The sequence below is a fragment of the Panthera uncia genome, chromosome F2 (genome assembly GCF_023721935.1).
Source record: "Panthera uncia isolate 11264 chromosome F2, Puncia_PCG_1.0, whole genome shotgun sequence".
NCBI lineage: Eukaryota > Metazoa > Chordata > Mammalia > Carnivora > Felidae > Panthera > Panthera uncia.
This window is the reverse complement of record NC_064812.1, coordinates 52,135,602-52,148,050: the sequence shown is the minus strand read 5'-3', so window position 1 is coordinate 52,148,050 and position 12,449 is coordinate 52,135,602. Positions and strand designations below refer to the sequence as shown.

Here is a 12,449-nt window from a genome sequence, read left to right as displayed (position 1 = left end):
GAAGGAGGGAGGGAGAGGGAGAGAGAGAGAGAGAGAGAGAGAGAGAGAGAGAGATTGAGATTGAGATGTGGTGTGGTATATATTACTTTGCTTTTGACTCCTGTATAATTTTCTATTTTCTGTATCTGTCATCTTTGACTTTACCATTTCCCAAGTGATGTTCTCTTTAGTTGCTTCAGTTCCTATTTACCTCAAACAGTGTAGAGATGAGCAGCCTCATACCTGTACCCTATTGGATCTGCTTATAGTTCCTCTGACTCACATAGTATTGAGTCATTGTGTATATGCCTCCATAATTTCTCCTGAATGCTAGCATTCACTCTTCAAAATGACTTAATGGTTTGGCCTCTCAACAGAGAATAAAGGATCCTGCTTTCTCACATGTTTGATAATCCTTGGAATTACCTGAATATAATTATTTTTGCCAAACTTAAGGGTGGACAGTAATGTCTCATTGTTTCAATTATTCTCTGATTATCTGTGAGGCTGAGTATATCTTTATGTATTTTTAGGTCATTTGGATTTCCTTGTTTTGTAGGCTGTTTCATTGTTGGTTATTTTTGATTTTTATTTGATTTTCTGTTTGTTGTATATTATCAACAGTATCTTTTTCTTCCTGATATGATTACTTGATGGGTTGAGACACTGAAAAAGCCATTTCCCATCTGGCAGTGTCTATCAGCTTTGTATGTGGTGCTCTTTTTTTTGAACTGAAATGTTAACTTCAATGTAGTCATAATTTTGTTTATTGTTTTGAGTATTTGAAAAGATGCATTGGTTACATGTAGCTTGTGTATATCTATTATTAACTTAATCAACAATCATGGTTGTTGATTTAGTTGTTTAAACATTTTCTGTTTTTGCCTATTTTGCATTAAGCTTTATCTGTTTCTGAAAGTGATGTGATCAATTCTCTAATTGTAATTGTGTAATTCAAAGTCTCCTTGTAGTTTGCTTGTTTTTATGCTCTACGGCAACATTTTTTTCCTTTTTTTTTTTTTTTTTTTTTTTTTGGCAGTGGGTGAGGGAGGATTTCAGGTACACAAAACAGCACAGCAGCATCAACAATTTATGCAACTCAATTCTTTTTTAAAATTTTTATGTATTTTTTCCTTTTCATTCCCCATTTCCACTCCTACATTCATCCCTACCTCCCCCATGGACATCCACTCTGGTGTATTAAATATGTATTTATGGATATGCATACACCCTTAAAAGATCTATATTTTTGCTTATTGATGCATATCTATTAATCTAAATAAATAATTATATTGCTATGGTAGAGATTACATACTATTTATTTTGAATTTTTTCTCAAAAACCATTTTTAAATTGGGTCTAATATGTCTGAGACCCACTTTGTCTTGTTTTTGCATTTAAATGAAGTTTAGCTGGACATTAACATTTTAGGTTCAAATATTCTTCCTTCAGCACTTTGAGAATATTGCTCCATTTAATCTTGTATCCAGAGTCAATTTATGTTCCTTTATAATTTACTTCTTTGATTTCTTTTGCTGTCTCTTTGATTGTGATCTTATAAAAAAAAAACACATCTCTCTATTTTTTTCTTTTCTATCCTATTTTTTTTGGTGAGGAAAACTTTCATTTTGTAGACTTACATCATCTTTTTCTTTTTTTAATTCTAGGACAGTCTTAATCATGATTTCATCACCTCTTTTATTTTTTTTCTTTCCATATGAGCTTCCAGATGTGGGATAACACTTCTACATCTATGTTTTTTATATCTTAACTTTAATATTTTCCTCTTCCTTGAGAATTTTCCTGCTGGTGCTTCTTAGATATCTCCTTATTTTTCCCCATGTATGTATTCCCTAGAAGTGTCAACATAATAAACACATATATATGTATGGGGGAGGGGGGGAGAAAAACTTCCAGCCAGCCTCGTTTGTGTCCTTCCTGGTGAGTTTTAAGAAATAATGAAAATCTACACTCAAAAAGGAAAAAAAAAAGCCTCTTGGACAACCAATAGAAATATGGGCAAGATACTAAAAATTCAATTAACAGAAGAAAAGAAGCAGAGGAGACAATGAAAGAAAAGATGTTCAACCACATTGCCAATAAGAGAATGCTAGTTGCATATGATTTCACTCATTTGTGGAATTTGAGAAACTCAACAGGTGACCATATGGGAAGGGAAGGAAAAATAAGAGAAAAACAGAGAGGGAGGCAAACCATAGGAGACTCTTACATACAGAGAACAAAGAGAGCTTCTGGAGGGGAGGTGGGTGGAATGATGGGCATTAGGAAGGACACATTTTGGGATGAGCACTAGGTGTCATATGTAAGAGATCAATCAAGTTCTGCTCCTGAAGCCAAGACTACACTGTATGTGAACTAACTTGATTAAACAAACAAACAAACAAACAAAAAAACACCATAGAGAGATTACTATGTACTCACCAAATTAGTAACATTAAAAAATCTGTGATAGAATCAAATGCTGGTGAAAATGTGGAGCAAGAGAAATTCTTGCATATTGCTGGTGACAATAGAAACTGGGAAGTCCATGTTGGTAAGCAGTTTGCCAACACATAATATGTAAAACATACTGTAAAACCAGCAATTCAACTCTTATGAATATCTTGAGGAAATGCATACACATATGTTGGAGGATACATGTGTAAAACTTTTCATAGCAACATTTTTTTGAAATAACCTATAACTTCCATATCCAAAATATTCATCTACAGTATACAAAATAAATGTATTTGTATAATTGTACAATGGACTATTATACAGCAGTGAAACTGGATGAATTACACTTTATACAGCAACAGAACTCCTACAATCACAATGTTGAGCAAAAGAAGCTTTACACAAAGGAATTCATATTATATGATTCCATTTATATAAAGTTCAAAGCCAAGAGAAAAATATTTATATTGTTCAGGGAATGAATAGATAGTGAGCAAGAACAAATATAAGAAATTAAGCATTAAAAACATGTTTTATAAAGATACTGGGGGAGAAGGCAAGAAAGTATAGAAAATTCTGTAAGCTGAAAAAGAACAGAACATTCTGACAAGTGAGTTCAGTAGCCTCTTGGATACCTGTTGGCCCAGAGCTTCATTTCAAATAGATCTTTACTTTGCAAAAAATGGAATACAAAATCTAGGGCTCAAGCACAATAGTAAGTCATTAGATTGGAGACATCTGCAGGAACTCAACGTAGTGAAATAGATAATAAAACAAACATGCATATGTAAGTTAACAGATAAAAAGAAAATTCCACCCTGCCAATGAAATACGCTGTTTATGGCCTTTGTTTGTAAGTTGAAGGGAAAAAATATTTTTACCTAAACAGATATAAATGTAAACTGTCCCTAATGTGGCTAGAGGTATTTGTAAATCTTTTAAAGCTAAGAGGGGAATACATAAATATTAATTTATTGCTATTCTCTAATAAAAATTAAATATTTAATAATAAAAAAATGAATGCACTAAATCTGAAAATATTGATATATAAGTTTTCAATTTCAAAAGCAAATAAACAATTGGGACAGATTACTATTGGGGAATAGAAGTTAAAATGTCTGGAAGGAGAATCAAAAATATATAATTTTTTTCTTTTTGTATCATTTTATGACCAAATGCATATATTAACTATATATTCACTTAAAACAATAATGGTAGTTACCTGGGTGATGAAATTATGAGCCATTTTATAGTGTCTTTAGATAGAGCTCTATTTTTTAATAGAAAAATTGTTATTAAAAAATAATTTCCTCTGGGTAGTTCAACTGGATTGAATAAAAAGTCTTAACTTTACATTTTATATCCTTTGGGTTTTATTTGTTTGTTTTAGTTTATTACTTTCTGCAGGTATTTCTTTTAATAGAAAATAAATAAGAGGCACCGGTGCTGAAAGAGAGAAACCTGTCCTATTGTTAATAACTTCCCTTACAATCGAGAGAAGTAAAATACCTGAACTTTCAAATACAGAGGAAGATTTTGTTCCCCCAAAGCCATTGATAGAAAGCAAAGAAAAACTACTACAGAATGAATTTGGCCAATCAGAGGAAGTAGCTGATAAAATGATTATTCGTGGCCTACTTGAAACTATTTTCCAGATAAGTATTGGTAGATTGATTATTACAGAAAAGTTGTTTTTTGTGTGTGAAATGTGTTTGGAAATTAAAAGATAAATAATTCTGTTCTTAGGGAAAAAAATCTCCTTGAGCATGTGATCAAAGCTGGCCCATCTCAAGGTAAACAAAGGGGCACAGAGACTGGGAAGGCTGAGATCTAAAGCACAGGATGGTAGCACCTGAAGAATGTCTATAAAGTTGCCCATGAGAACTCCGGAGAGATTGTCCTTTCCCTTTGTAAGCCTTGGTTATACATCCTTTTCTTTCTTTCTTTCTTTCTTTCTTTCTTTCTTTCTTTCTTTCTTTCTTTCTTTCTGCTTATTTTACAGAGAGTTGATCTTCCTCTGTCTGTTTTAGTCAAAGGACCTTTAACCAGGGGGTGCCTTGGGTGCTCAGTCAGTTAAACTTCGACTCTTGATTTTGGCTCAAGTCATGATTTCACTGTTTGTGAGATGGAACCACACATCAGTCTCTGTGCCAACAGCACCAAGCCTGCTTGGGATTCTCTCCTCTCTCTGCCCCCTCCCCACACTCATGCACATACATGGTTGTGTGCTCTCTCTGTCTCTCTCAAAATTAATAAAGTTAAAAAAAAAATAAAGGACCCTTAATCATTTCTCAAAGCAGCAGCATGCCCTTTTTAATGAGAGCTTCATTGAAATATAATTTGTATGCTATACAATTCACCCATTTTGAGTACACAATTCAATGCTTTTTAGTCACAGGGCTGTACAACTGTCACCACAATATAATCTTAAAATATTTTGTCTCCCCCCAAAGTAACTTCATTAGCAGTCAATTTGTTATGCTGCCCATACCTTTGTTATGCTGTTATGGATGTCCTAAGCAATCACTTATCTTTTGTCTGTATAGATTTGAATACTCTGAACATTTCATATAAATGAAATCTAGTTTTTAGTCTTTTGTGATAAACCTCTTTCACTTAATCCTAATCCGTGTTGTCACATGTTTCAGTCTTCCCTTCTTTCTCATTGTATAATATTCCATCACATGGTTATAACATACCTTTTATTTATCTATTCATCAGGTGATGGGATGTTTGGGTTATTTTCAAACTTAGGCTATTATGAATAATGCTATGTACAGGTTTTCATTTCTCTTGGATGTATACCTGGGAGTGGAATAACTGGGTTATATGGTAACTATGTTTAACTTTTTAAGGAACCACCAAACTGTTTTCCACAGTGGCTGCACCATTTTGCATTCCCACTCAGCAATGGGTAAGGGTTCCAATTTCTCCTGTTCTTGATAAATACTTGTTATTGTCTGTATTTTTTTATTATAGCCATAATATTGAGTATAAAGTAATATCTTGTGGTTTTGATTTATATTTCTATGATGATTAATGACATTTAACATTTTTTCATTGCTGTATTTGTTATGACTGAATTGTGTGACTTCTTTGGACAAATGTTTATTGAAATCCTGTACCTATTTAAAAAATAATTTTGTTGATGTTTATTTCAGAGAGAAGGAGACAGAGTGTGAGTGGTGGGGGGTGGGGGAGGCTGTGAGAGAGGGAAACACAGAACCCAAAGCAGGCTCCAGGCTCTGAGCTGTCAGCACAGAGCCTGACATGGAGCTCAAACCCATGAACTGCGAGATCCTGACCCGAGCCAAAGTCGGACACTTAACCAACTGAGCCGCCCAGCCGTCCCCTTTACCCATTTTAATTAGATTATTTGTCTTTTTATTATTGAGTTGTATATTCTGTATGTAAATCTCTTATCAATCTCTTATCAAATCTCTTATCAAATCTCTTATCTCAATATCTTGCAACCATATGGTATGCAAATATTTTTTCCCATTTTGTGGATTTCTTTGTATTTCTTGATGGTATCATTTACAGCATAAAAGGTTGGATTTTAATTTTGATGTAGTTTTATTTATCTTTTTTCTTTTATCATTTATGCTTTGTTGTACCTAAGAAACTTTGTCTAACCCAAGATCATAAAGATTTACTCTAATGTTTTTTTCTGAGGGTTTTAGATTTTGCTTTATTTTGCATTGAGGTCTATAATCCAATTTGAGTAATTTTGTTTACGGTGTGAGGAGGAGGTCCCACCACACTGTTTTGCATGTGGCTATCTTGTTCCAGTAGCATGTGTTGGAAGACTGTTCTTTTACCATTGAATTGTCTTGGTACACTTTTCAAACATTGATGATAGGGGCAACCAGGGGGCTCAGTCAGTTAAGCATCCAGCTTCAGCTAACGTCATGATCTCATGATTTGTGGGTTCGAGCCCCATGTCAGGCTCTGTACTAACAGCTTGGAGCCTGGAGCCTGCTTCAGATTCTGTGTCTCCCTCTCTCTCTACCCCTCCCCTGCTAGTGCTCTGTCTCTCTCAAAAATAAACATTTAAAAAATGAAAAAATAACAACAAAAATTGATGATAAAGTCAAGGGTTTATTTCTGGACTCCATTCTATTCCGTTGATATATACATTTATCTTTATGCCCATACCACACTAATATATTGATTAATGTAGTTTGCAGCAAATTCTGAAATTGGAAAGTCTAAGTCATCCTAATATATTCTTATTTTTCTATATATTCTATATCTATGCTTGTTCCCTTTTATTTCCATATAGTTTCGCAAAAATATCAGCTGGGATTTTAACTGGGATAGCTTTGAATCTGTCGATTAATTGGGGCTTCTTAACAATAAGTGTTCTGATCTGTAAACATGGAATGTTTTTCTATTTATTTAAGTATTCTCTTTTTTCAGCAATGTTTTGTAGTTTTTATTATATAAACTTTGTACTTATTTTGTTAAATTTATACCTAAGTATTTTATTCTTTTTGGTACTATTTTAAATGAATTGGTTACTTAATTTCATTTTAAGAATGCTCTTTGTTAATGTAGAGAAATACAATTAAATTCTGTATATTGACTGTATATCCTGAATCTGGATGAGTATATCTCAAATAAAGTTTGAAAATAGAGGCAGCTTTCTTTCAGTACAATATGGATGCACTTTATTTTTTCTTCTTTAATCTCTCTTGTTAGAACCTACAGTACAGTGCTAAATAAAAGTGACAACAGACATCTTTGTCTTGTTCCTGATCTTAGGGGAAAAGTATTTAGTCTTTCACCACCAAGAATGATGTTAGCTGTGAGTTTCACATAGATGCCTTTTATCAGTTGAAGTTCTTTTCTAAGTTTGTCGAGTGTTTTTATCATAAAAGGGAGTTCGATTTTTGTTACTTTTTCTGCTTCCATTGAGATAATTAGGTTTGTTTTTTTCCTTTCTCCTTTTAATATGAATGATTTTATATTGAAACACCCTTGCATTCCTGGCAGGTCCTATTTGGTCTTATAATTCTTATATATTCCTGAAGATGCTTATATTTTGTTGAGGACGTTTCCATCTGTATTCTTAAGAGATATTGTTCTATAGTTACATTTCTTGTGATAATTTTGTCTGATTTTTGTATTAAGGTAATACTAGCTTTTTGGAGTGAATTGAGAAGTGTTCCCTTTACTCAATTTTTTTGAAGAATTTGAGAATGATTGATGTGAATTCTCTTTGGATGTTTGATAGAATTCACCGGTGAAGCAATCTGAGTCTATCTGAGTTCTATCTTACTCTGTGGTATTCTAAAATTACTAACTAGATTCCACCATTTTCAAAGTTATCTAGTGCTACTATAACTTATTACCATTAAGATCATGGCTTGAAATGAAACAAATTTATATCTTTAATGGCTCTGTAGGTAAGAAGTTTGAGACAGGTCTCACTGAGCCAAATTCAAGGCATAGGCAAAGCTGTGTTCCTTTCTGTAGGCTCTGGAGGAAAGTAAGTTTCCTTGCCTTTTCCAGATTCTAGAGAATGCCTACATTTGCTCATGGTTCCTTTCTTTCAACTTTGAAACCAGTCTTGGCATATTAAGTTCTTTTTACATTGCAACCTTTTGATCTTCCTTCCATAATCACATTCCCATTAATCAACCTCAACTGGGAAAGGGTCTCTTCTTTTAACGACTCACGTAATTAGGTTGGGCCCATTTGGTTAATCCCAGATAATCTTCCTGTCTCAAATCCTTTATCTTAATCACATTTGCAAAACCTCCTTTTTCATGTAAGGTAGTCACAGGTTCAGGGATCATGGGATCATGACATCTTGGGAGAGGGGACATAATTATGCCAATCACCCTTTCAAAAGTCTATTCAATTTTATTCACATTGATTTATGTGGCTTCTTCTTAAATTAGTCCAAAGGACTCTTTAGATGAAGAAATATGCAATTATACTGATTTTTTGATTACATACATAATCACGTTTACGAACACTTTTTTTTGTGTGTGTGTGTGTAGATTCCAATTACTGGCTGATACTGATTGCTTCCAGCATGAATAACTTCATTTAGTAGTTCTTGTAAGGAATATCTGCTAGCAACCTTATTATTTGAAGCTATCTAAGAATAGCTTTATTTCACCTTCTGTTTTGAATGATAATTTTGCTAAATGTAAGATACTTGGTTGACTTTTTGCACTCTGAAAATGCGATCCCACTGTCTTGTGTTCTCCATTGTTTTTGATAAGAAGTCAAATATAAATCTTATTGCACTCCCTCGTACATGATGAATTGGCTTTCTCTTGTTGCTTTCAAGATTTTCTCTTTGTTTTTTAATAATTCAACTATGGATCTCTATGAATTTATTTTAATCAAAGGTTGTGAAGTAACATTCTGGGGTGCCCGGGTGGCTCAGTCAGTTGAACATCTATCTGACTCTTGATATTGGCTCAGGTCATGATCTCATGGTTCTTGAGTTCAAGCTCCACATTGGGCTCTGTGCTGACAGCACAGAGCCTGCATGGTCTTCTCTCTCTCCCTCTCTCTGCCCCGCCCTGCTTATTCTCTCTCTTCCTCTCTCTCTCTCAAAATAAATAATTAAAAATGAACATTTTAGAGAAAAAGTTGTCAAGTAACATTCTCCATCAAATTAAGGAAATCTTTCAGACATTATTTATTTAAATATTGTTTTTCTCTTTCTTCCTTTAAAATTGTTTTTGGTATTCCTATTCATATATGTTGGTATGTTTCATGGTATCCCACATCTCATTGAGGCTGTGTGCAATTTTCTTCATTGTTTCTGCTTTCTGTTCTTCATATTGCATCATCTCCTTTGATCTCTTTTAGTGTTTGTTGATTCTTTCTTCTGCCAGTTCATCTGCTTTTGAGCTACTCTAGCAAAGTGTTCATTTCAGTTATTGTATTTCCAATAACGGCCTTCCATAACTGCCTTCTGTTTTTTTAAAATAATTTCTATCTCTTCATCAGTATTCTCTGTTTGATGGTAAATTGTTATTATATATAGCTTTTTGATTCTTTGTGCATGATTTCCTTTAGTTCTCTGAACATATTTATAATAGGTGAAATCCTCATCTGTTAAGTTCACCATCTGGACTTTTTCAAAGGTAATTTCTATTTTCTGCTTTATGCCCCTGAGTATGGTTCACATTTTCCTGATCCTTGCATATTTCCTAATATTTTGTTGAAAACTAAACATTTTAGATATTTTGGTAACTGGTCCCTTAGATGTTTAGGGTTAGTCATTTGTTTATTTATCAAATTAACAAGTTCTGTAAAGCCTTTTCCCCCTGCCACGTATAGCCTCTGACATCCCAGCTAAGATTCTGATGATGATGATGATGATGATGATGATGATGATTGCTTTTTGTTTATCTTTTATCTGAACTACCTAGGAGAAACTTCTGGTATGGCATAAAATTTTATCGATTAAGATTGTGCTTAGGACCCCTTAGTTATATACTTTTATCCTTTACTGTTGGTATACATGTGTGCTTAAAGGCAGCTACATCAGTTCAGGGACTTTTTATGCTCCTTTGTCCCCTGTTTAGTCTGGGACTAGTGGCTTGGAGAATACTTCTCTGATTTCTCATGGGAAAGCACAGCTTTGGGCATGCACACAGTCTTCCAGGATGACTGTGATACTGTTTTAAATTCTGACTTTTTAGGTGTTACTCTTGGGTCAGAGTAGATTATTGCTCATTCAGAGTTTAGTCAGAAATTGTATTTAAGCACAGCCAAAAAGAAAAAAAAACCAGAGTTTGGTACAGAGAGACTTTTTTGAAGGGATTATTGCAAAGGGGAGGAAAGGGACTTAATAGGGAGAATGCAACAACTACATCAACAAGGGTTGGTTAAAAAGAATTGACCTCAGCCACAGCAACTTCTTACCCAACATGTCTCCAGAGGCAAAGGAAACAAAAGCAAAAATCAACTATTGGGACCTCATTAAGATATGAATCTTCTGCGTGGCAAAGGAAACAATCAGCAAAGGAAACAAGGCAACGGACGGAAATATTAGATAAAGGGTTAGTACCGAAAATCTATAAAGAACTTAACCAAATTCAACACCCAAAAACAATCCAGTAAAGAAATGGGCAAAAGACATGAATAGACACTTTTCCAAAGAAGCCATCCAGATGGCTAACATACACATGAAAAATTGCTCAACATCACTCATCATCAGGGAAATACAAATTAAAACCACAATGAGATACCACCTCACACCCATCAGAATGGCTAAAATTAACAACTCAGGCAACAACAGATGTTGATGAAGATGAGGAGAAAGAGGAACCCTTTTGCACTGCTGGTGGGAATGCAAACTGGTGTAGCCTCTCTGGAAAACAGTATGGAGGTTCCTCAAAAAATTAAAAATAGAACTAACCTACAACCCAGAAATTGCACTACTAGGTATTTGTCCAAAGGATACAGGTTTGCTGTTTAGAAGGCATATGTACCCCAATAATTATAGCGGCGCTATCAACAATAGTCAAAGTTTGGAAAGAGTCCAAATGTCCATTGATAATGAATGGATAAAGAAGATCTGGTGTATATATATACAGTGAAGTATTACTCGTCAATCCAAAAGAATGTAATCTTGCCATTTGCAACTACGTGGATGGAACTAGAGGGTATTATGCTAAGTGAAATTAGTCAGTGATAGAGAGACAACTATCATATGACTTCGTGGAATTTAAGATACAAAACAGATGAACATAAGGGAAGGGAAGCAAAAATAATATAAAAACAGGGAGGGGGACAAAACATAAGAGACTTAAATATATAGAACAAACAGAGGGTTGCTGGAAGGGTTGTGGGTAGGAGGATGGGCTAAATGGGCAAGGGGCATTAAGGAGGACACTTGTAGGGATGAACACTGGGTATTATATGTAGGGAATGAATCACTGGATTCTACTCCTGAAATCATTATTGCACTATATGCGAACTAACTTGGATGTAAATTTATATTTACATGTAAATAAATAAATAATAAAATAAATAATAAAATAAAAACTAAAAAAAAAAATAATTTTTCTTTTATCGGGAAGAGGAAACAAGGCTAGAAAAAAGTGAATGTGGATAGGTGGGATGAAAGGGTAGAGCACTGAGAGAGCAGATAAAGGAATTATCCTGATGTCAACCTAATTTCAGGAGGGCAGGTTTAGGAGAACTTGTATGCTGACTCAGTCTGAGCCAGGGGTTCAGGAGTAGGTGGTAAGGAGAAAAATTTAACCAAAGTTGGTTCACAAGTATTTTGTTCTGGATTAATCAATGAGGACAAGCATAAATATTTATGAGGTGCAGAATGGGAATTTAGAGTGTCTGGTCTTGTCAAAAGTAAACAACTGTGTCAATATGGGAAAGGGCGTTTCTTTGCAGTAAGCCATTTGCAGAACACAAAAGGTGGAGAATTTCTTTAACCATGACTGTTTCCAGGATCAGAGGACTTCAGTAAAAGTCAAACTTGTCTGCCCCTGTTACCGTTCAGACTTTTGCACTGTATTGATGAGTCTGTGTGTCATCTGGGAATGCCTTCAAGCTGCCTCCCTACATTCTGCTGTTTGCTCTGAGTGAGTGCAACCTAGTGCATGTGCAAAGCCTCCCTATCCCTGAAAGTTGACTGTGATTATAGGAAGACTCTTCTGGGCTCTCTATGTCCTTGGTTCTTTCTTTTAAACATCTGGCCTCTCTATAATTTTGCTTGTATTGGAGTTACCAGCCTCCTTATAATTGCTTGCCATAAAGATATTCATTGTTTTAGCAACACTCTTAGTCATTAAATTCTCAATTTCCTGTTACAAATAAGGTCAGTCTCCATAGGCAGAGCTGAGGAGCTCTTCATCCTTATGATATACATTTCTACCTGGGCAGAACTACTGCGCTATGCACTGGAGCTTAGGGTAGAAATAATTTTTTTTTTTTTCACGGAGTGACATCTGTAGTTAACTAGTCAACACCGGGATGTGTGTATGGTACCCCTTGGTCTTTTTGGCTTGCCTTTC

General features: G+C 34.6%; 1 long non-coding RNA gene across 2 annotated transcripts in view; it reads right to left on the bottom strand.

Moving 5' to 3' along the window:
- LOC125924588 (uncharacterized) overlaps positions 1-12,449 on the bottom strand; it is a 65,833-nt gene that overhangs the window by 11,599 nt on the left and 41,785 nt on the right. The window lies entirely within an intron of this gene.